General features: G+C 30.7%; 1 long non-coding RNA gene across 1 annotated transcript in view; it reads left to right on the top strand.

Annotated features, from left to right (window-relative positions):
• The first annotated feature begins 858 nt into the window (after window positions 1–858).
• Window positions 859–22,235, top strand: part of LOC145804069 (uncharacterized) — a 42,733-nt gene continuing 21,356 nt past the window's right edge. The window contains exons 1-3 of the long non-coding RNA XR_014345653.1: window positions 859–1,000; window positions 1,206–1,271; window positions 1,687–1,790. This is a non-coding gene — a long non-coding RNA (uncharacterized LOC145804069). The remainder of the gene's footprint in view (window positions 1,001–1,205; window positions 1,272–1,686; window positions 1,791–22,235) is intronic.

Raw genomic sequence — 22,235 nt, 5'->3', positions numbered from 1 at the left:
GGCGTTACAAGGATGGTGTGGATGTCATACACATGATAATCACACATCCTACCCCCCCCCCCCCACAATAAAAAACAAAAGGAAAAAATAACAAATACATTACCGTCAACGAATTCAAAAAATGCTACACCATGGACTACACAACACAACAAACGACTACACAAAACTAAAACCACCCTTCGAACACCTTGCCTCACACTTCCTCCGCGCAATATTCAAATACTGATGAACCTTGTAATCCCTATAAATCTGCCAATATATAATCTTCCATAATGTGCGCACCAAACCCACGTAATCAAAGGGATTCATATCAAACCCTCCCAAAAGCGTTTTCAAATACCAAATATAAAAGGGTACAAACGTCAGAAACACCACCCCACAAAACTGAAATGGATCATGCTGAACACAATACGCAAAAAAAAAGGGACTCCCACGTGTATTATTCTAAAAGGAGGACTAAATGGACTAAAACTCTCCCAAATGAAATTTTCCAATAATTTCCCCCCCCCTTTTTTTTACCTTTTCTCTTCTCATTATAAAATTCTACCTCAATCAAAATTGAGGATGAATATTGTTATAATTTATTTAATTCTTAAGTATTTTTTTTATATTAAAAAAATAAGTTTATTTTTTATTTAAGTTTGTGCATAACACAAGAAATATATTAGTATTTATATGCCAAACAAGAAATTTGCCTTTTTTAAAAAAATAAATAAAATTTGTTTGTAAATATATATATATATATATAGAAAGTCACAACCTCATTGGTGGTTTTTGAATTTTATCGGCAGTAAAAAAAGAAAAAGAAAAAGAAAAAAAAAAGAAGAAAATGAAAAAGAAAATATTCGACCGTTAAGGATATTTGTCATATTTATATGTAAGAAAGAAGAAAAATGGAAACACACTCTCTATCGAATACTCTCTCTATCGCTGTCACCCTCTCTCTCAATCTTCGTCTTGCTCGATCTCCGATGACAACGATCACACCGTTGATCGGAAGGTAATTTCGAAAGCTTCTTTTTATGTTTGTTGAAAACCCTGATATGAAACTCTAATTTCATATTTTTTTGAAAATTCTAATTTCAAAGCCCTAATTTGAAAAATAAAACCCTAATTTGTTGTTGTTAGATTTGATTGCTTTGTTCGTTGTTAATTTGCCCTAATATTGATTTGTTTTTGTTATAGTCTCTCATTGTCTCTCTCAGACGTCTCTCGATATCTCAATCTCGATTTTGTCTCTCTCAGAAGACCACAGTCTGATCTCATCTAAGGTAATTTTGAAATTAATTAATTTATGTTTGTTAAAAACCTGATCTGAAATCCTAATTTCAAAGTCCTAGTTTGAATATTTTTTTTTGAAAACCTAATTTCAAAGCCCTAATTCGAAGGTCTAATTTGAAAAATAAACCCTAATTTGTTGTTATTCAATTCTGTAATTTTGTTTTGTTGTTGCTAGATTCAATTGTTTTGTTTGTTGTTAGTTTGCCCTAATACTGATTTGTTTTTGTTACTGTCTCACAGTATAGTTTGAATTTTGTTTGAAAACCTAATTTCAAAGCCCTAGTTCGAAGGTCTAATTTGAGAAATAAAACCCTAATTTGTTGTTGTTAGATTCGATTGTTTTGTTTGTTGTTAGTTTGCTCTAATATTGATTTGTTTTTGTCACTGTCTCTCCCTGTCTCTCAGATGTCTCTCGCACTCTCAATCTGGATTTCGCCTTTTCCAGTGGGCCATGTTCTCACCTTTCTCCGTCTCCAATAACGACAATCGCACCATTGATCTCATCTAAGGTAATTTTGAAATCTTCTGAAACCCTAATTTCATAGTCCTACTTTGAATATAATTTGAAGCTCTAATTTGAAAAATAAAACCCTAATTTGAACATCGTTTTTTGAAAGCCCTAATTTGTTAATCTATTCCCTAGTTCTGTGTTGTTATTGTTATTGTTGTTGTTGTTGTTAGATTCGATTGTATTATTTACAATTGGTGTTTCAATTGTTAGTACATTTCTATACAGTTTAAGATATTGTTTTATGGAATTTTAGTAGGAAAATTTATATTAATACAATACTAAAAAAATCTTATAATAAAAAAAATCTATTGAAAGAGGGGTATAGTTTATAATCAGTCAAATATTAAACAAAAATCAGACAAAAATTTCATCCATGAGGTGTTAAAAAAATGCCTTTTTTGAGAATTTGGAATTATTGAAGTAACCAAATAAAATTTATTAAAAGAGGGGCGTAGTTTATTATCAAACAAACATTAAACAAAAAGCACACAAAATGAAATCTATAAAAAATTGCACACACATGTAGCCCCTTTTAGTTAATATATAAAAGGTGAACACCTCTTTGTATCTCTAATTTTTTCATGTAAATTACTAGTATTGAAATTTGTGTAAATGCCTCTCTCAATTTCTCAATTTCCTCAATTATATGACAATTATATGAGTTAAGGTTTTTTGATTTGGTTACTTGGTAATTATGTTTATAATAATTTGTTTTCGTAGTTCTTGTTCTTGTCTTATACTTCTTTGTTTAATATTTTCTTTATTGTTGATTATTTTTCTCTAATTATTTAGTTTTTTTCTTGATGAATATATATTATTTATTGCCTTATTGTACATTATCTATTAGTCTGCTAGCCAAGAAATCCTGAGAACAAAATTCATTGCTTTTGGGTCTCAATGCTTGATGTTAAAAAAAGGGACATCTTTTTCACAATCTCCATCGAGACTAACTCTCTTAGATTTTTTGGCAATCAAAATTATAATCTTAATTTTTAATTTCTCTATTTTTGATAAATTTTCTCTCATTATTTAGGCCCCGTTTGGTGTTTTAAAATTATGATTTGAGTGTGGAGTTGTGATTTAAGTGTGGAATTGTGAGTTGAGTTTTAAAAAGGAAAAATTTGTTTGGTTATAAGTTCTGAAAAGAGTTTTGAGTTGTATTTTGAAGTTTTTTGGATTTATTTTTTAAATACATTTAAGAAAAAATTATTTTTTATTTTAAATATATAATCTTTATTTAAATATTTTAATTTTTTTAATATTTTATACTCAAAACACAACTACACACTAAAATCAAAACCAAACGCTGCCTTAGACCTCATTTGGGAACAAGTTTTTTTTAGTAATTTTTTGACTTTTTGACTAAAATATGATGTAAAAAATACTAGTATCTTTGGGATGATTTTTTGATTTTTTACGAAAAGATGTGCAAAAAGTAGAGAGAAGAGAATCTTTGACTTTTTGGTATAAGTTGTTGACTTTTTGATTTTTTTTAGTGACTTTTTTAGTTTTTGCCAAACGAGGCCTTAGTTTTCTTCTTGATGAATATATATTATATCTTGTTTGATTTTACTTTATCTATTAGTTTGTTTGCCAAGAAATCCTCGGAACAAAATTTTTATTGCTTCTGTGTCAATTACTGATGGTAAAAAACAGACATCTTTCTTGCAATATTTATTGAGACTATAGTTCAGCTCCGTCTGGTTTAGTTTTAGAATTATGATTCTATAGTGATCCCGGGTTTTTTCCTTTATGTATAGTATTCCAGACTTAGGTTCCGTGGTGTTGGTTGTTGTATATATATTGTTTCTGTCCTTCAATTCCTTGTATACGAGTTTTAGGATGTTTTGGGAAGGTATGTTACAGGTTGGGTGTGATTGGAAGCAAATGGTTGCTGTCCAGTTTTTAGTCTCTTTACTCGAGCCAGGACTTTGTCGCTCGAGCGAGCCTTGTGTTGTTGCTTCTTCGCTCGAGCGAGAGTTTGTACGCTCAAGCGAGTTTTGTGTGTCTTCAGGTTTTGTTCAGACACAACCTTGGCTCGAGCGAGCGAGGACAATGTTTTGGATTTCTTCGCTCGAGGGAGCTTTTCTTCGCTCGAATGTGCTTTTGGGTTGCAGACCTGAAGCTTCGAATTGTTGGCTCGAGTGAGGCTTTCTACGCTCGAGCGAGGTTCATCTGTGTCTGGTCGCTCGAGCGACCAATCCTTCGCTCGAGCGAGCCTAGGATATATCAGTTAGCAGCAGTGAGATTACACTTCACATTTTTATCTCCTTCTTTATACAAACCCTAGCCCCGGCTGTTTCTCTCTTTACATACTCTCTCTCTCTAAGATTTCATTTACTTCTAGTGGTCTCCAACCCTAGTTCCTTTGTATAAAGTGTAGGGCTTGGTTTGGGCAACATTTTGATCCGAAAATCTCTTGGTTTGGAGCATCTTGAGTTCTCTCCATCTTCTCCTTTGAGCTCCGAGAATTAAGATAGGGATACCCTACTCCATCTTATGAGTTTTGTCATAAATATTGGTCATTTTGATAGGTTGGTGTTGTTGGGAAATATTTGGGAAATTAGGGTTTGATTTGAGATTATAAATTGGGGTTTTCAAATGTTGACTCCATGTGTGTGTGAGAGTATGAAAAAATGGAATTGTTGTTGTTGAAATGACGAAAATGAACCTTAGGGCTAATGTTGAGAAAAAGGGGGAAAATGCCATATGTGGGTTTTATTGGGTCATTAGTGTAATTAATGACATTCATTGTGAAATAATGACATTAAGATGTTAAGAGAATAAATGGTGTAGTTCGATTAATTTATCATTCACCTATGAAAATGTTGAGATTATATCTGTTTGATGCATTTATTATCTGTTTAGAAATAATTGCTTTGGGCTATCGGTGGAGGATAGTCTTGATTGTTGTAGACACCGTATGTTGATTAAGGAAAATTGAAACTAATCGAACGTGTTATGTCATTGAATATGACGGTTGGAATGATACATCAAATATGTGTATTGATTGATTATTATATGATAAATGTTTATATACCTTGTATTGTGTGGGAGGAGATAGGGGATGTATTCCACGGTTTGGGAGGAGATAGGAGATGGCCTCCTAAACCGGATATTATTTGGGAGGAGATAGGGGATAGACTCCATTGATACAACAAATATGTGTATCTATTGTGAAGTACAGAAGTGTTTTAATATGACATTGATACAGCAAATATGTGTATCTATTGTGAAATATGGAAGTGTTTTAATGTGAGTCGTAGTCTCATTAAATTGTTGGCCAGGTTCTGAGCCATGTTATGAATTGAAGACTTGATAAGTAAAGGAAAAAGGGAAACGTAACATGGACATGATTGTCATGGAACTGTATAGTGATTTAAATTGGTTTATAAGTGTTAACTATCTATCAAATGCTATTGTTTTAGTCATTGTTCATATTTGGTTTAGTATATCTCTACTGGGCTGTGGCTCACCCTATATGGGACATCATTTTCAAGTTCAGGTGATATGTCACCTCCAAGGACATAGCTTGGGAGGTTCTGGGAGTTGAAGACTCTTTTGTTGTTTACTTTTTGTGTATTACATGTAAACTCAAGTCGAGGGCTTAATGTGTATGAGTTAGTACTCTCATTTTTGTAACCAAGTGTTGGCTTGGAAAGTTGTAAGCCCATAGGGCATTTACTTTTGTTGTCAACATGTAATACTTTTGTAATGAATACTCTGATAAATGGAAAAATACTTTATTCTCTTATGTCTATGCATATCTAGAATGTGGGTCTTTATGTATTATTTTGAGGGCGTTACAGATTCCAGTGTGGAGTTGTGATTTAAGTGTGGAGAAAATTTGTTTGGTTTATGAGTTCTGAAAAATGTTTTGAAGAGATTTTGAGTTTTGAGTTGCATTTTGAATGTTTTGAAATGTTTAAGAAAATTTTATTTTTTATTTTTTTAAATATATAATTTTGTGTGTTTGATTTAAGTGTGGAGTTTTGAAAAAAAGTTTTTGAATTTTGAAATGAGTTTTGAGTTCCATTTTGAAATTTTTTGAATTTATTTTTTAAAAATATTTAAGAAAATTTTATTTTTTTAATATATAATTTTTATTTATATTTTTTATTTTAAATTTTAAATATTTTATTTTATTTTGTAAAAAATTTAATTTTTTAATATTTGAAACTCAAAACACTACTCTACACTTAAATTGTAACCAAACACATAACTCAAAACTACTCAATTCAAAAACTATTATAACTCAAAGCTTCCACACTAATTTCAGAACTCTACACTCAAATCGTAACCAAACACAATAACTAAAAAATAAGATACTTAAAATAAAAATTATATATGTAAAATATTTTTAGCACACATTAAAATAAATAAATATTTAAAATATAAAATATTTACCCTAAAAAAATAAAATTAAGAAAATTTTTAAATATTTTTAAAAAATAAATCCAAAAAATTACAAAATACAATTCAAAACTCATAACCAAATAAACTCGCTCTTTTCAAAACTCTAACTCAAACACTCCACACTCAAATGATGATTCTAAAAATAATTTTAAAAAAAGTAATAAAAAAAAATTGATTTTTTTTTTTAAATAGAGTTCTGAAAAGAGTTTGGTTTTGAGTTTTAATTTTTTTTTTATTGGAATCACAATTCTAAAAGCCTTCCTCTCTCAGATTTCTTTGCAATCAAAATTATAATTATAATTTTTAAAAATGTTTTTTTTGAATTTTTTTTTAAATAGAGTTTTGAAAGGAGTTTGGTTTTGAGTTTTAAAAAAAGTGAGTTGGTGTTTGGTTATGAGTTTGGAAAATAGTTTTTGAACTGAGTTTGTATGTTTTTGAGTTTTGAAATTTTTTTATTGGAATCACAATTTCAAAAGAGAGCCAAACGCGCCTTCCTCTCACAGATGGCTGATGTTAAAAATAATTTTTCTCTTCTTATTTGGTTTTTTTTTCTTGATGAATATGTATTATATCTAGCTTGATTTTACGTTGTCCATTAGCTTGTTTGCCAAACAATACTAGGAATAAAGTTCATTGTTTTTAGGATTGCTTTTAGGTCTCAATGGCAGATGATAAAAAAAAAGGGCATCTTTCTCGCAATCTCCATTGAGACCATAATTCTTATTCTTGTCTTATAATAATATTTTCTTTATTTTTCTCTAATTATTTGGTTTTCTTCTTGGTGAATATATAATATTTATTACTTTATTTGATTTTATCTATTAGTTTGTTTGCCAAGAAATCGTGGGAACAAAATAAATTGCTTTTTGGGTTTCAATGGGTAGTTTAGAAACAGACTTCATTCACGCAATTGACATTGAGACTAAGTTCCTTTCTCAGATTTCTTGGCAAAGAAAATTGTAATCTAAATTTCTAATTTCTTTAGTTTTGATAATTTTTCTCTTTATTGGGTTTCCTTCTTGATGAATATTCATTATTTGTTGCTTGATTTTACTTTAGCTATTAGTTTGTTTGCCAAGAAATATTGGGAACAAAATTCATTGCTTTTGGGTCTCGATCTGGATGTTAAAAAAATTCATTGCTTGCGGGGGTCCAGGGGGTAGTGCCCCTTGGCAGGTCCGGGGCAGCGCCACGGCGGGGTTGAGGGGTAGCACCCCCGAAGCAAAATGTAAAAATGCATTCGAAGTTGCTTGTTCGCCATTGCTCGCTCGAGGGAAGGAGTCTTGGCTTGAGCGAAGGAGTCCTACTTCCAGAAGCTGCGTCTGTCTACCAAAAACCTGAGAAAGAAGATTGTACACTCGAGCGAACGAAGCTTGGCTCGAGCGACGCCTCTTGAGGAAAACATGCATTTTTGTTTCCTTGCTCGAGCGAGAGAGTCTTCGCTCGAGCGAGCTTCGCAGTCCCTGTTTTCTATAAGTACTTGTTTTAGTCCAAAACTAGGATGACGTTTTTGAGATCTTCTTCTTGGATATTAGGGTTTGTATTTGGGGCTAGTTTGCTAGTTTTCTTTGATGTTTGATTGAGTATTCAACTCATGGTTTAAGAAGTGTACATCAAAGGATTATTTGTTGATTCTATAAAAAAGAGAGAGTTGTTCTTCGATGGATTCTGGGGAATTCGAGCCTGAAGGTTTGGTGGATTCTAGAGTGGCTCATCGACATCGACGTTGTGGATTCAATGTTGGGCAAGACAATTCCGAGGTGAAGACGGGGCTAGAAAAGGCACATAGGGGTTAGTTCAATTTGGGTGTGGATTCGCTAGGTAATTGAGAGTATACATGTGTAATTCCTTTATGTCTTTTTAGTGGATTATTTTGTGGCTTTGGCCCGTGATTTTTTTTTATCACAATTGGAGGTGCTCCAATTGTAGTTTTTCCACGTTAAAATCGTTGTGTTGATTTGTCTGGATTGTTTGATTGGGATTGTTAATTACTGCTTAAAATTGATACATAATCACAAATCAATATATAGGGGATTTCTAGATTTTTCAGATATAGATAGATAGATAGATAGATAGATTTAATAAAAATTTATATTTGTTTTAGATTTTTTTTAATATAGAAATTATATATTTTTATATTTTTGATAAAAATTATTTAACAATCCCATCACTAACTATAGTATATGGAAAAAGTTGAAAAAGGTATAGCAGTAGGTATGAGAGAAGTCAAAAAGGCTTGTGGGTTGGAGGAAGCCAATAAATGCTGAGATTTTTTTTTCTTAAATAGAAAAATTAGAAAATTGAGATTGAGATATTGGAGCTCCCACAAAGCTTGTGGGTTAGAAACTCCATTTTCCTTATATGATATATAGATAGATTATGAAACATCATTATGATACATGTTAATATTGATCACATTCTAATTGTAGTAATATAATTTGAAGAAGAATTTAAATTTGAAATTTTATTTTATAATTTAATAAATGATGCAAAATTTAAGGAATGAATATTGATCTCATTCCAATTATAGTAACATAATTTAAGTAAGAATTCAAATATGAAATTTTATTTTAAGAATATAAAATTAATTTATAGACCAATCATATTGTAACACGTATTAACAAAAAATAAAAAATAAATAAAAAAAATAAGAAAAAAGAATTACTATTTTCAACCTTAATGAAATGACAATATTTTACAATTATAATAGTATATAGATATATGGATATATAAATAAATTATGGAATAGATCATTATTTAAAACTTATATATTATGGGATAAATCATTATAATTTTGAATTTAAATTAATGAAATGCTTTCCATTTTTAGTGCCCCTCAAATTTGAATTTGAAATGGATTAGTATATTTTCTATTTTTTATTTCATATATTTGATATACTTTCTATTTGAAAGTCATAAATCAAGAGATATTATTTTTTTTTTATTTTTTGCTTGAATGAGAGCTATAGACGATTTTTTTAATTATTAAAAATCAAAAAATTAAAAATTTTAGTTTGAGATATTGGAGCTCCCATAAGACTTGCCCATTTTACTTATATAATAGATAGATATAGATTGATAGATAGATTTAATAAGAATTTTTATTTGTTTTAGATTTTTTTAATATACAAATTATATATTTTTATATTTTTTATAAAAATAATTTAATAATCCCTTCACTAACTATGGTGTATGGAAGAAATTGAAAACGTTGTAGCAATAGGCATGGGAGAAGTCAAAAAAACTTGTGGGTTGGGAGAAGTCAATAAATGTTGAGTTTTTTTTTTTTTAATAAAAAAAATAGAAAATTGAGATTGGGATATTGGATCTCTCACAAGGCTTATGGGTTAGAAGCCTAATTTTCCTTATAATATATAGATAGATACCAAAAATACAAAAAAAATAATATGAGAATTCAGTATGCTTTTTAGATACATCTAAGTAAGGTGAATATAAAAAAGTTTAAAATTTTAAAAATATTCACTAAAAACAAAAAAATACGAAAAACAAAAAATAAAAAACTCAGTTTTCAAAAAATTTAATCCAAAAAACTAAAACCAAACACACACATTAATTTTTTAAAATTATCCTTTGATAGTGCTTTTTTGAGAAAATCAATTGTTATAATTGTACTTCTTATATTGTTAATGAATTTAAAAGAAGTGTAAATAAGAAAATTCATATTATTTTAGTTCTTAATTTTTGAAAAGGGACTAATATTTTTGGACAATAAAAAATAGAATAAGGCACTAATATTTTGACATGAAAGAAGAAATTATTGTTCTTTTTTTTTTCTTCACATAAATGTATTTCGATCATATAATTGTTAATGTTTGATCAATTTAATTTTTTAAAATAAACTATTTGTCTTCTTCAACATATTGAACATTTTGAGTTTCTTTCCCCCTTTCTTTGAATTTTTAATACTGTGGTTTAATTTTCTCTCAAAATGAAATTGTATTTTTAACACAAGCTTAAAAATTGTTATTCAAAACAAAATTCAGTAATCAATATGCTTTTAGTAAAGAAGGGTGATATATAAACAAAAAAATTTATACAAAAAAATTGTACAAAATACGGTGATAAAAGTGTGTTTATTATTTCAAATCAAAAGATTCATTAAAAAGACTTACAATTTTTAAAATATTTCTATCACACCATTCTTATGAATTTTTTATTTGCAAATAATTTTCATTTAGTAAAATACGTTCCGCATGCTTTGTGAGGGAAATAAATATAAAAATCAACATGCCTTTTGTAAAAAACTTGCAAAGATATGATTATAAGTTATTTGGAATGATCTAAATAAGTATAATTTTTTATTTTTTTTATAAAAAAATGTGCAGAAAATTAGAAAGGTAATGCAATCCAAAAAAGATAAAATGTTATATTAAGTATCAATCAATCATTTTATTTCACAAAACTATTTATTAAACTAGATAAACATTTTAAGTAAATTAATTCTTTTCATCTCATAAAAAAAAGTAGATAATTAAAAAATCACTAAAAAATCAAATTTCCAAACGCACACTTAGGCCTCATTTATCAAAAAAAAAAAAAAAATCAAAAAGTCAAAACAATTTCAACTCCTACAAAAAAAAAAAATCCATTTACTCTACCTCTTGTATTTTTTTTGTGTAAAGAATTAAAAATTTATTTTAAATATATTATTTTTTTATCTCATATTTTAGCTAAAAAAATTTTAAAAAAAAATCACCTCCCAAAATAACCCTTTATAATGTTTGGAATCACATAAAAAAGGCATATTATCTTTAGTAATTTTTTATTTAGAAGTATGTCAAAAAAAAAAAAAATTTTTTATTCAACTCATGTAAACTGTAAAGACCGAAAATAAATAAAATTCAGAATTTAAACGGTGGGTATTTATTTTCTAAAATTGACAGATTAGCAGAATTTTGGTGTTGAAGTTTTGGATTTTAAGACCTATGACATATTAATTTGGATTTATGTATGTAAGTCTTATTTAACTGTTTGGTCCTTTTTAATTGTATAAATAGTGGGGACCATCTTGAGTCCATCTAAAATATTTTGTAATCTAGTCTTAATCGAAAATTTATTTTAGATTATTAAACTTCATTCATTTTGGATTCAATTGACTAAATTATTTGTCATCTGTAATTACTTATTATTATTATTATGAGAAGATTATGAATATTTATGGTGTGTACCAACAAACGAAATGTATATTTGTGATAAGAAAAAATTATATCATTCTATATTATAAAATATTAAGATGTTAACATAAAATTTTAATATATATATATATATATATGTATAGATGTATGTGCAGATAGATAGATGTATATATATATATATACATAATAAATTGAGCAATAAAGGAGGCAATCCACGTGGGCTACCCCATCCCTCTTCCCTCACTCCCTTTTCTTTATTTCTTCTTCTTTATTTGGTTTTGGTTGTTGAGGCGAAGACACTCTCTGTCTCTGTCTTTGTCTCGGCTGCTTTCTCTCTTCTAATTTTTTTTTTATTTTTTTTATTTTTAAGACACAAAACTCTTGATCCACCACATTTAGAGTTAGAATCTCACCCTAGTCATTTAGGCCAAAATAATGAGTATAGCGATCCCGGTTCTTCCTCCTTCGGTTGTTGTATCCGGACTTGGTTCCGTGGATGTCGGTTGTGGTTTATATCTTGTTTCCGTCCTTCAATACTTTGTATTTGAGTTATAGGATGTTTTGGACAGGATTGTTACATGTTGGGTGTGATTCGGAGCAAATGGTTGCTGCCCAGAATTTTGGTCCTTTGCTCGAGCGAGCCTTTTGTCGCTCGAGCGAGCTCTGTGTTTTAGATCCTTCGCTCGAGCCAGGGTTCCTTCGCTCGAGCGAGAGTTGAGTTCTGTATTTGGTGGCTCGAGCGAGAAGTCCTTCGCTCGAGCTTGCATCTGCATCCGATTTTGGACCTGAGAGTTGTAATCCTTGGCTCAAGCGAGCTTTCCTTCGCTCGAGCGAGCTTTTCTTCGCTCGAGCGTGCTTCTGGGTTGCAGACCTGAAGCTTCGAATTGTTGGCTCGAGCGAGACTTTCTACGCTCGAGCGAGAATTCTTTGTGTCTGGTCGCTCGAGCGACCATTACATCGCTCGAACGAGCTTTGAATATATCAGATCGCAGCAGTGGGTTTTTACACACTTTTTCATCTCCTTCTTTATTCAAACCCTAATTTCGGCAGCCTCTCTCTCTACATACACCTTCTCTCTAAGGTTTGATCTAGTTTTTGAGTGTTTCTACCTTAATCTCTTTGTAAGAAAGATAGAGGGTGGTGTGGGCTACATTTTAATCTGAAAAAATAGTGGGTTTGGAGCACTTCAAGTTTGCATCATCTTCTCCTTTGGTCTCTCTATTTCGAGGTAGGGATACCCTACTCCATCTTATGAGTTTTTACATAACTTTGATCATTTTGATTAGTTGGTATTGTTGGGTAATATTGGGAAAGTTAGGGTTTGTTATATAATTTATAAAAGGGGGGTTTTCAAATATTAAAACCCATGTGTACGTGAGACATTGGAAAATGGAATTATTGATGTTAGATTGGCGAAATCGAACCTTAGGGTTGATTTTGAGAAAGGGGGAATTATGTCCTAACTATCGTAATAAATTAATTTGTATAATTAATTTGGGAAAATGTGGAAATATAAAATTGAGTTGAGAATAATGAAATTGAAAAATTATGGGATTGAATGGTGTAGTTGAATAAATTAATCATTCACCTATGGAACATATTGATATTATATCTGTTTGATGCATTTATTATCTGTTTAGATATAACTGCTTTGGGCTATCGGCGGAGGATAGTCTTGATTGTTGTAGACACTGTATGTTGATTAGGGAAAACTGAAACTAATCACATTGAATAGGTCATTGAATATGACGGTTGGAATAATACATCAAATATGTGTATAAATTGATTCTTGTATATGATGAGTGTTTGTATACTTGGAATATGTACATGGTGTGGGAAGAGATAGGGGATGTACTCCACGATTTGAGAGGAGATGGGGGATGGACTCCTAAACCGAATATTATTTGGGAGGAGATAGGGGATGAACTCCATTTATATAGCAAATATGTGTATCTATTGTGAAGTATGAAGTGTTTTAATATGACATTGATACAGCAAATATGTGTATTTATTGTGAAGTATGGAAGTGTTTTGTTATGAGTTGCTATCTTATTTAAAAAGGAAATGCTTTAATATGAGTCGTAGTCTCATTGAATTGGTTGGCCAGGTTTTGAGCCATGTTGTGAGTCGAAATTGTAAAAGTAATGGAAAGTGAAATGAAACATGGACTATTTGTCATGGAACTGGATTGTATAGTAGGTTGACGTATATGTGTTAACCGCTTATCGAATGCTAATGTTTTAGTTAATTCTCATAGTTGGTTTAGTATATCTCTACTGGGCATTGGCTCACCCTATATGGGATATCATTTTCAGATACAGGTGGTATGCCGCCTCCAAGGACGTAGCTTGGGAGGTTGTAGAAGCTGAAGGCTTCCTTTTTGTGATTATTTTGTGTATTATATGTAAATCAAGCCAAGGGCTTATTATGTGTATTGAGTTAGTACTCCTTTTTTTGTAACCAAGTGTTGGTTTGAAAAGTTGTAAGCCCGTATGGCATTTACTTTTGATGTCAACATGTAATACTTTTGTAATGAATACTCTGATAAATGGAATTTTGTTCTTTTCTCTTAAGTTTACGGATGTACTGAATGTATAAATTATGGGTTTATTTTGAGGGCGTTACAATGAGCGTGTTAAAGACATCATTTTGACTGGTGGAGATTGAATTTCGGCAAGATTGATTTTTGGGGCTTTTCTCATCTTCTCTTCTAAAGGTAGGGATTTTCTTGATTCTTTATAATACTTTGCTATAGGTAGCTATGTGGTATTTTTTCTGCTAGGACAAAAAAATGATTTTGTTGAGAGTTTTGAAAAGCATGTTGAGGTGAGTTAGGGTTTCAAGTTCATTGGGTTTGATTCCTTGTTTTGTTGTTAATTAGGTGAGTTTTGAGCTAATTAAATATATTCATGAGGTTTGTGATGAAAAGCCCTAATCTTAATTATTCGTTTTGTTTAACAATCTTGAGAATGAGGTAAATTGGTGAGATTATAATATTTGAACCACATTGATTAAAGAGAAAAAAAATGAATGGCTTGCCATGAAATATAACTATATAAAGTTTGTTGGGTGTTGGATTATTTTTCCTACGAAGGAAAATATCATAAATGCGAGTGTGCCAGCAAGGATTGAAAAATCCTTACAGATTAAATTCAAGCCAATTACCAAGCGATTGTGTTGACGGTTCTTTTGCCTCAACGAAGAGGACTTTAAATTTGCCAAGTGTAGCGAAAAGAAAAAGTAAAAGAAGAAAAAGGGACGGAGAAAGATGATTGAGTGAACAATCAAAGTAATAAATACTTACCTCTACTCCTATGCTTCGAAAAGAAAGTACATAAAATGCTTCGAAATGGAAATACTGAAAATAAATGCTTCGAAATATAAATCTATGTTAAACTACTCCTAAGATAAGGAAAATGACAAGAAATATTGAAATCAATTGTCTTTGATTTAAGTTTTGGATCTTTTACAATGTAGCCATTAATGGCTATTTATAGAAGAAAAAAATACAGCAATAACTACTTAGTAACTACCCATTTCTTCCATCTTCATTCTTGTCTTGCCATGTGTCCTTCCACTCATCCACTTTGTCTTCCCACTCATCCACTTTGTCCTTCATATTCTCCATTATCTCTATAACTTCTTTTAACTTCCAAATGAATAAGAGGATGCCACGTGTCCTGCAATTATATAAATAATAAATAATAATAAAAATTGCAGATTTATGGTGCTAACATTACCCCCCGCGGCCCTTAAAAATGATGTTTATTTGAATTTTTGAAGGGCCGAACCAAACACATGACTAACCTAAGCAGCAAAGTGCTTCGAATGATGTAACAACACCAATAAAGTGCTTCGAATGAGTATGAAATTATGACTAGATGACTCGAATTATTACTAGTAACAAGCTTCGAAAGTGATATAAAGGACCAAAATCATTCTTCGAAGGTCGATGGAACCGACAAAAGACGAATTACATCCTCAAAAATACTCGACAAAGCTTCGAAGGTTCACAACCACCATTATTATTTCTTTGAAGCTGTTGTTGATGCAAGATAGAGTGCTTCGAAGCTTACAAAATTATGGCAAAACGGCTTTCGAAGTAACTTATGGCAAAACGGCTTTCGAAGCTGTTTTTGGCCAACCATTGTGGTTTATTCAAAACTTATATGTTCTGGTTCACACATAATTAATGGAAATATTAATTTTGTGTTTCGAACCAATTATTAATTCTTCGAAGACACCAAAACTGTTGTTCTTCGAGCCAACTTATGATGCCAAAAACAGGCATTATTCGACAACTAATTAATTGTCATTTTACATATATTTGAAGAGATGTACACATTTCGAAAGTTTTCAAAGTTTTATACAGTTTCGAAGGTGAAGTAATCAACCTTCGAAACAACTCTTGATGTTTCGAATGTATCTTCAAAGCTTTATACAGCTTCGAATGTGAAGTAATCAACCTTCGAAACAACTCTTGATGCTTCGAATGTATCTTCGATGCTTTGATTGTGTACATACAAACAACTGGCCATCAATTTGAAAAGATAAGCCATTCTCAACCATTTATTTAAATGCACAGGCTTTTCTAGCCAAGTTCATGCTTTTTAAATGGTCATCCCTTGTTCTTAGTGCTTCGAACTCATAAGAACAATTTGTTAATTTTATTAGCCACATCATCAGAATTATATTTTGATGTGAACCACAAATCCAAAAAGGATTTTGAACACCAAAAGTCATGGTATAGTGTGACCATGAAAATTCATACTTTTTGACATTTTGAAAAATGTCAAAAATTTTGAATTCATGAACAGTGGCTTGTTCATTATTCTTGACCATGTTTGTTTTAAAAACATGACTTTTTCCGAATAGGTTTTCATAATTATTTGGCAAAGTTGGTTGTGTTTTCATGTTAACCATTAATGGCTTATGAAAATCACCCATAGATATGTTATTTTCATTACTTGACTTTCTAAAAATTGGTTTTGAGACCCCCCGAGCCATGCATGAAACATCATTCTTAGCCAAATTTGGCTCAAAAACATGCTCTTTCATTATGTTAATTTCATAATTCGGCTTTTTAAAAACGGACTCTTGAACCCCCCGAGCCATTGATGAAATCAACTCTTTGCTTTTTCTATTTTCAACCATGGAAAAATTCTGAAAAAATTCACTAATTCCGGCCATTAAAGCCTCAGTTAAAGACTTGGTAGTGAGAGTTGATAACTCATCATTCCATTGGCGAATTTCCATATCAAGTTGATGAATTTCTCTAATTAAATGGTGTCTTTTTTCTTCCACCAAATAATATTGTAATGGATGAAAGTTTATTTCATCAAGAAAATGGATCTCTTCTTGAAGATCCAAAATTTTTCTTTCACGCCAATATATTTCAAATTGACAAGTTTGAATGGCGAAATCCAAATCGTTTGTCATTTCTTACACTTGGCAGTCCCACTGGGCGTGCCAAAAAATGTTGGCTTATTTTTCCTACGAAGGAAAATATCATAAATGCGAGCGTGCCAGCAAGGATTGAAAAATCCTTACAGATTAAATTCAAGCCAATTATCAAGCGATTGTGTTGACGGTTCTTTTGCCTCAACGAAGAGGACTTCAAAATTGTCAAGTGTAGAGAAAAGAAAAAGTAAAAGAAGAAAAAGGGACGGAGAAAGATGATTAAGTGAACAATCGAAGTAATAATTACTTACATCTACTCCTATGCTTCGAAAAGAAAGTGCATAAAATGCTTCGAAATGGAAATGCTGAAAATAAATGCTTCGAAATATAAATCTATGTTAAACTACTCCTAAGATAAGGAAAATGACAAGAAATATTGAAATCAAGTGTCTTTGATTTAAGTTCTGGATCTTTACAATGTAGCCATTAATGGCTATTTATAGAAGAAAAAATACAGCAATAACTACTTAGTAACTACCCATTTCTTCCATCTTCATTCTTGTCTTGCCATGTGTCCTTCCACTCTTCCACTTTGTCCTCCCACTCATCCACTTTGTCCTTCATATTCTCCATTATCTCTATAACTTCTTTTAACTTCTAAATGAATAAGAGGATGCCACGTGTCCTGCAATTATATAAATAATAAATAATAATAAAAATTGCAGATTTATGGTGCTAACATTGGGATATTGAGTTAATGAAATTGAATTATTGAAATTGTAGAATATAAAGAGACAATGAAAGATTAAGGATTTTGTAATGTATTTGCTGTGAGCTAGGAATGTATGATCGGGAGAGGAAAAGAAACATGTAATGGCTTTGAAATTTCCCTTATGTCAAAACTATTTATGATTGGTAATAGTGGAGTCAAAAGTGGAAATTGTTATGAGAATGCTATTGTCCTAAATGAGATTTTTGAGATGATGTGATAGTTGAGTTAGCTCTAAACAAACCTTGCTAAAGATGAAATATGGAAATGGATTGATAATCATATTGTGTTATCTACGAAAATTATGTCTTTATTGTTTAGAGGTTTTGTCCTGGGCCATCAATGGAGGATGGTGTTGCTTGTATTGAATGGAATACACGTGTTTTGTGTAATGTTTAAAGGTATAACTTTGAATAATGTGTCATGTGATGAAGTGATGAAAGTGCTATATGGAGGTAATGCGTTCCTTTCGATTAGCACCCGGTAAAGCAGACAGATGTGCTATATAGAGGTAATGTGTTCCTTCCGGTTAGCATCCGATAAGGCAGGCTATGCTATATAGAGGTAATGCGTTCTTTCCGGCTAGCAACTAGTAAAGCAGGCAGACGTGGGGTTTGGTGAGACCATAGTGGTGATGTAAGGCTTGACAAGTCCTTAAGTTGTTCATTTGATTGTGAATTTTGATTGCTAATGTGAATACCTGTAGAGATAATTATTGATAAATATATGTATTGAGGATATTGTTAAATTTACATATTGAGATGAATATTGAGTTCGGGAATAATATGCATATTGTTTGATGTAAATGAGTAGCACCAGAGTGCAAGGGTTAAATGTGAATTGATTTTGAAAATAAACAAAGGGTTAGAATTATTTGAATAATTAGAGATGAATTATAGAAATGAAGAAATAATTAACGTGCATGATGTTCAAGATGTGGATTAGTTATTTATTTATTTTGAATCTTTCCAAAGGGAAATTGGTGACTACAAGGATGAAGAAATGAATTTTTGTGAAATGATAAAAGAAGGATTCGTTTGAGAAAAGATATACCTATGCTTATATATATATATATATATTTGGATATAAAAAGTCACATTATATATATATGTATATATAATTATGACTTATAGCATTCATGATCATACATATCTATGCACTGCTATTGTTTAGGGTCATTGGGATTCCTACTGGACATTATTGTTCATCCCATGTTAATCTTTTTTTTCCAGGTAGAAAGTTGGAGCTTATTTCACGACTAAGGCGTTCCATTAAATGTGGCCAAAGGGCCTATTTCCTGTAGGCGGGATGCCATTTTGGTGTAAGACGGTTAATGCCTCTTATCTCATTTTCTTAGTTTTCTTTTCTCGATGTAAGCCCAAGGCACTTGAAATTATTTGTGTTGGTCACGTTACCATTGTGTATTTATACAGAGAGAATTTCGATTGATTTAATTTATTTTAATCTTGCTTATTATCTTGAAAATGGACTTAATTAAAGAGTTATGGTAATGGATTTGAGTAGTAAAAATCTAGGACGTTACATAAACGAATTCAATTTTTTTTTTTGTTTGAAAAGTTATATAAAAAAAAATTTAAAAGTCAAAATAAGCACACTCAAAAAAATTCATTATTTTTATTTATATATATATTTTTAATAATTATTTAATTTTTTGATGTCTTTAAAAGGCTGATTTTTTATAAAATAAAACAAATTAAAAAGAAAATAACTTAAAGATGAAAATAAATCAAAAACAAAATCAAGCAAACCCCAACAAACATCCAATTAGCATAGGCAACGCGAGACAGGTAAAGTTGTTTTAAAAAGATATGATTAAAAATTAATTTTTTTATTTTTAATTTTTTTTAAATATGTAAAAAATATCAAAAATAATATAACCTAAATTAATTTAAAAATTGAGAACTAACTATTAACTCACTTTTTAAAGAATTCGTAGACTAGTCAATTACCTTAACCGCAAATAATGATCGAATAAACGATTAGAGAGAGAAAGAAAGAGACAAGTCATTCAGAAAAGACAGTTTATGGAGAAAAACAAGCACGCTGTCTTCCGACATGCACCACGTGACAAGGCTTACACTACGGGCCACTCTCCCTGCAGCCTTTACTCAGATTACATGCACTTTGGAGGGAATCAAAAATTTAGTAAAAAAATTAATTTGATACCGTTAATTTTAATATTAAAATTAAAATTTTTACTAAGTTTATTTATATTTTTGATTGTCCAAAAAGATATCTAGACGGATGTCAAACAAGTCATTCCGATATGAATAAAAAAAAAAAATTATTAAAATTGTTCTTAAATGGACATTCAACCCAACAATAATAATTTAAATTTGATAAAAGATGAAAGCCTCCCTTCATTATGAAACTTTTGATTTATTCATCATTTGATATGAGTTTAATAAAAAAATTAGAGATTAAATCATTACAATTTTCATCAAATTTAAATTTAATGAAATATCAAATGCAGCGTATGGTCTTACTTCTTACTTTTTTCTTATTTATTTATTTTTAAATTACCAAAAAAATTAAAATAAAATTCTCTTGTATGGTCCGGTAACAAATCAAATTTTAAAATTTTAATTTTATATAAATTTTAGCTAGCAAAATATAAATGATTTAGATAATTTTAAGTGATGCTAGATTAGCTAGATAATTTTATATAAATTGTATGCTCCGGTAACAAATCAATTTTTTTTTTTTTTTTTTTTTTTTTCCTTTCAGTGATGCTAGATTAGCTATGGATTAAAAAAGGGCAAATTACCTACACCTCTCTTGAGATTTAATGAAATTACAGATTCTTCCTAAGGTTTTAAAAATTACATCCCGCATCCTAAAGTTTCTAATTTCATAACAAATAGATCATTTTATTAATAAATCATCAAGTTAATTAACAATTTTAATAATGTTAAAATTTTATTTCAATTAATAATTTAGATAATTTTATTATTACATAGATGAACAGTTAGAAATTTCACATTTTCAATTAATTCTATTAAATAAAAAATTCTGATAGGGAGGCATTTGTAATTTTTCAAATTACAGGGAGCAATTCGTATTTTAAGCAAATCTCAAGAGGTGTATTTGTAATTACCCATTAAAAAATGAATGAGAACATTGTCAGTAAGATGCAAAAATGAGAAAAGTAACAATGGTGGACAGAAAAAATAGATAGAGGAGTGTAAATGGGTTTGAAAAAAGGTTAGTCATGGACATTTTTTTATTAGTTATATTTAACTAATAAAAATAAATAGTTAAAAAAAGAAACCATTTTGATAGTCTAAAAATAAATTAAAATAATTTATTATTGCATCTCTGATGTTTTATTCAAAATTTTCATCAAATTTCACTTAAATTTGATTTAAAAAAAAAGCTTGATTTGATATCGCGCATTCCAATGGAGTGATTTGAGATTTGATCAAATTATCAGTCGATCGGAAGGACGATCCGGGGATGACAGGCCAATGTACTTTTTTCATAAATTTTTGCAAGGAGGTGGTCATCTGAGGGGACAATTGGCTGGACATCTGGCCAGTCGTCGGGTGGTGAAAATAACTGTAGCTTCAACGGCTATAAACAGTGATTTGATGAAAGAAAAATTCATCCTCAATTTGATAAAAAATTTGAGAAATTCTAGATTTGATCAAATATTTAGTGCTGAGTTGGAGTAACAAAATGTAAGGCTCTGTTTGGTTGTTAATTCAAATCAATTTTCAACACATGAGCTCGCGCATGACGTTTGGATATGACGTTCAAAAATTGATTCCGCGTGTTAATTCAAATTACATTTTGAAAATCTGTTTGGCAGCTTGTATCTCCCTTTCAACGTTTCTGCCTTCTTCATCATCTCTGCAACTTTCACGTGAAGCTCATCTACATCAGTCCTTCAGATTCATCACGGGTGGCTTCTCTGTATCAAGCATCCGTACTTCAAATTCATCCTTCATCTGTTATCTGAAAATGATTTTATTTGTTATTGTTTCAGACGAGTCGATAAATGATTTCATTCTTCATCCTGAACTGTTTCAACTTTTTTGCTTTTCAAGAATAGTTAGTAAATCAATCTTCATCTGTTATGTATAAATGATTTCGGAGAAGTTGAAATCAGTTTCTAAATGGTTTATGAGAATTTGTAGAGGCGTATTTTCCATTTCAGATCGGTTGTTCTTTTAATTATGAACTGTTTGAATCTTTGAACCTGAAGCGGTAGTGCCTGGGACACCCGGCCGGTCGTCCCCCTGGTCATCCGGCCGGTCGACCGGCCGGTCAACCACTTGGTCCTCCCACCTTGTCTTCCGGTTTTCCATTACTTCGTTAATGGTTTGAACTGTTTGAACCTTTCATCAATCAGTTAATAGTTTGAACTGTTTTAAGCGGCAGTGCCTGGGACACCCGGCCAGTCGTCCCCCGGGTCATCCAGTCGATCAACGGGCCGGTCAACCACCCGGTCCTCCCATCTCTTCCGGTTTTGTCTTCCGATTTTCCATTTCTTCGTTAAAACCTACCGGTCTGTTTGAACCTACCGGGCTTTTTTACTGATTTTTTTCGTTAATTTTGCTTTTACTGATTTGTTTCCTCCTATTTAAACACAATGTTAACTGATTTTTTTTTTATTTGTGGTTATATGTTATCGATTTGTTTCCTCATTTATATACACAATGTTAATTGATTTTTTTTT

The sequence above is a fragment of the Camellia sinensis genome, chromosome 12 (assembly GCF_055761805.1).
Source record: "Camellia sinensis isolate YWXY chromosome 12, ASM5576180v1, whole genome shotgun sequence".
In the NCBI taxonomy this organism is placed as follows: Eukaryota; Viridiplantae; Streptophyta; class Magnoliopsida; order Ericales; family Theaceae; genus Camellia; species Camellia sinensis.
Note: the sequence above shows the minus strand (reverse complement) of the source record. Positions and strands in the feature narration are given on the sequence as shown.